The following is a 3,955-nucleotide window of genomic DNA, read 5'->3' as shown; positions in this document are numbered from 1 at the left end:
TGCTGAACTGACAGAAACTTCAGGGCTGACCTTTTTCATCCCCTAAACCTCCCTGGAAAGATGCACATCAGGAGAGAGTGCAGCAGCTGGTTATTTCCCCGTGACAGCTTCCCTCTGACCTGCTCCTCAGGCAGGGGAATCGCTCTGTACTCAAGCCTCTTGTGACTGGGAGAGCAGGACAGCATCAGTGGTTGGCCTAATGCAGGGTATTTGGTCATAAATTTCCCCCATTATCATCAATTATTCCACTGTCTGCAATGATGCCACTCATTAGCTAACACAATTTGAACTTTCAATGCCTTTGAATACCCTGAAGATAAGACTACCTACCACCTATGCAGACTCTGCTGTCACAGTATATATAGAGGGCTTGTAGTGATAGGACATAGGGTAATGGCTTACAGCTGGAAGAGGGAGATTTAGTGTAGACATTAGGAGAAAGTTAGACAATAGGATTTAGTTTAGACATTAGACACTATGAAGGTGGTGAAACATTGGAACAGGTTGCCCAGGAAAGTCGTGGATGACCTGTCACTGGAAATATTCAAGGACATGTTGGATGAAGCTTTGAGCAACCTGGTCCAGTAGGAGGTGTCCCTGCCCATGCAGGGGGTTTGGAAATAGATTATCTTTAATGTCCATTCCAACCCAAACCATTCAATGAATCGATTATTTTTTTTATATAGAAGTACTAAGAATTAGTAACATCTTCCTGTTCAGAGCTTGTCAGCTGTACCACTTCAGTCTTCTTTGGAGATTAATATTGTGTGGTTCTTTGTAGGGAGTGATTACATTGAAGGAGTTGAAGTGTCATCAATTATAGGGGAACCCACAGCTATTAAATTTTCATAATATGCTGAATCCAATTCGGTACTCAGGGAACACTCTGTTATAATGTTCTGCTCATAGCAGCTCATGTCGAGTGAATTTTAGGTGTCTTGATTTTTTTGAAATTATGTCTTTCCTCAGTGGATCATAATTCTTTCAGTAGGAACCCCTCAGCCATGAGAAGAGGAAAGTTTAGACCTGCATCCTCAAGACTTTGTCCATTTCTGTGATGGGAATGGACATTTTAAGATGTAATGTGATGCCTGACAAATACATAAGGTCACTGTCCTCAGTTAATTGATTTTCTTACCCTTTTAAATAAAGTAACAGTTGTACTGGCTTCACCGGGGAGTGCTTCCTGAATAGATCAGGATTCTATTGTGGAATAATGAACCAGCTTGTTTGAAACAAAACAATTTAGGAATGTTTTAATATAAAGGGCGTTTGTGTGTATATATATAGAAAGGACTATTGAGATCATAACATCTATTTTTTTCCAGTTTTAGTATTAAAGATCTGGTATTTTAAAATATGACTGCCTGCAAATTCACTGGCTTTTATAAGACTCCCAAATCACATTAGAAGCCCAGTTCCTTTCTATTTATACCTCTGCTTTTGAATTATTTATTTACTTTTCCAGTTCTACTTATTTGAAGCCACCATAATTTCAGACTTTCAGAGCATTACATGATGGGAAAAGTCAGTTAGATAAATTAAAGAAACAAATTGTTGCTAAGGAAAACATACCTGGTGAGACAGATAATAGTTTCATGGCTGTAACACTCTCCAGGGACACTGCTTCCGTAATTGTTCCACTAAATGAGTAGAGTTCAGATAGAGCCAGTCCTCTCTGAACACTGCTAATATAAGAAGCCATTCCTCTTTATGAGAGGTCAGACTAATTCTGCTCTCTGAATACCAGCTCTGAAATGAAATTATCTGAATAAATAAACACCAGCCTGAGTTCTTCTCATGCCATTGACTGGAAATCTCTCAGAGAAGGCAGGGTCTAGAGGACATGGCTTGTTGTATTTTGTCCTTATGCATTTTGTGGATGCAGATATGATCATTTATCATTCACAGAGCTGACACTTATTTTGATTCTTCCTCTGTGTAAAGCATATACATAAATATATCTAGATATGAATAAGGCATTTACCATATTAGTATGTAAAGCAGATGCAACTGTCAGGAAGCCACAGAGGCCAAATGTAGTGTGATGTCCACATGGAAATTGAAATTCAAAATTGACAGTGCTGAAATGCAGAATGGCCTATTTTATTCTGCTCTGGCAATGCAGCCTGAGGAAACAAACAAAAAAAGATGCTAGAAGCAAAAAGTATCTTGAATTAGTCTAGACTCAAAGCCAGTTCAAAATTTCTAAGAAATCCCTGGTTACCTGCAATATTGCTATTACATACCTGCACCAGAAGTTAGCAATATTATTAAAAGCATAAATATGAAGACAAAGTTTTATTTTTGTATTTAAGTTTGTCACTGTTTCAATTTACTCAGCTTAAATAGCAAAGAAATTTGCAGAGCTGGAGTGCATGGTCTTAATGTGTTTAACACTTGTCTAAGAAACAGGCAGACAGGAGAGTGTTAGTAAATGTTTATGCATTTCAGAAATGCCTTCTGCATCACATACTATGCACTCAGACTATGAATGTACATAGCAACAGAGCTGGTGAAAAACAACCCATTTAATTACTGTGATGTATGGAAGCACACACTCTCAATGCAATTTGTTGGTGTATTTTACGTGTAGAACATCTCAGGAAGAACATGGTTAGAACAAATAGCTGCTGCTGCCCTTGGAGTCAATGAATTATTTGCTCTTGCCAGCTCTGAGTCTTATTTCACTCCAAGAAATGAAGCAAAGCTGGTCAGCTGGGAGGAATGGGAGATAGCTCCCCTCCTCTGGGTCTATGAGGGAGAGTCAATGAGATTCTTGCACCCCTGAGAGACCCAAGAGTTACAAAGTCTTCGCTCATGTGAACCCGGGTGTAGAATTAGCACAAAATTATTTAAATATTTAAAAATAATTGCTCCAGGTGATTTAACTCCCATCCTCATTATTTGCATTGATTAATTGTAACTATGAACATAAAGTCTTGGTTATCCTATGATGAAAGGATCCACAGTACATTGTAAAAAATACTGTCTCGGCTCATAAGTGATAAAAATAACTCACTTGCATTAATTCACTTCTCAAGGAAGGGTATTTCATTGTAATCCCTGATGTCCATTCTTCGGAAAGTATTTTTGACACCACATTTATACTGGTGTTCTTGGCTTGTTCACTCAGGAAATTAAATCAAAATTTTGAAAAGTATTATTTCTTAGAAATATTGCTTTTCCATATCAGATCTGGACAGCAAGAAATTAAATTCCTCATGCCAAGAGAGAAATCCACACCAACAACTGGGCAAAGGGGATAGTAGATCAAGAGTATTTGAAAGTTTATCAGTAGAGGAGACATTGCTTTTGGAAAGCACATTTTATCAATACCAGAGAGCTGAAGCTGTGGCATGTCCCCAGGAGCAGCTGACTCATTTCCAAAGTGTCTGGAAATGTCAGCACATGTCTTCTGGTTATCACTTGCTTTGCAGCATTTGGGTTCTCATGCAGACAACTGAAGTAGTACAGAAATGAAGACAATCTGATTCGAATCAGGAGAGGCAAGTCCTCCTTGACCCTGGGGGAAAAGTGTCCAGGAGTCTGATAAGTTATTAATCTGCATAATCAGACACTTCCCCCCCTGGCTAGAACTTGTCCCGATGGCTCTGAAATTCACGACTGTACAAAAAGCTGACATGGGGCTAATATGTCCCCGAAATGTTGCAGACCCCTCTAAACGTGGTTCCTAAACCCCTCACTGAGGGTTTTCCCCTGTCTCACCGTCTCCCCAGTCTTCTGTTTCCCGTCTTGCCAGTTCCCCTTGCAAGCTGCTTTCCAGCAGCAGTGACCGCGGGGAGTTAGCCGTGACTGGGGGTGCTGGGTCCGTCGGTGGGTCGGTGGGTCGGCAGGGACGGGTCGGTCGGTCAGCCGGGCTCGCTCGGTCGCTCCCGCCCGATGCCGCCGCCCGGGGGCGCCCGCGCACCGCGAATGTCCCCGCTCGGGCGGG

The sequence above is a fragment of the Chaetura pelagica genome, unplaced genomic scaffold, assembly GCF_000747805.2.
Source record: "Chaetura pelagica isolate M959 unplaced genomic scaffold, ChaPel_1.0 scaffold150, whole genome shotgun sequence".
Classification (NCBI taxonomy): domain Eukaryota; kingdom Metazoa; phylum Chordata; class Aves; order Apodiformes; family Apodidae; genus Chaetura; species Chaetura pelagica.
The sequence above is the reverse complement of the archived record's forward strand: the minus strand, read 5'-3'. Positions refer to the sequence as shown.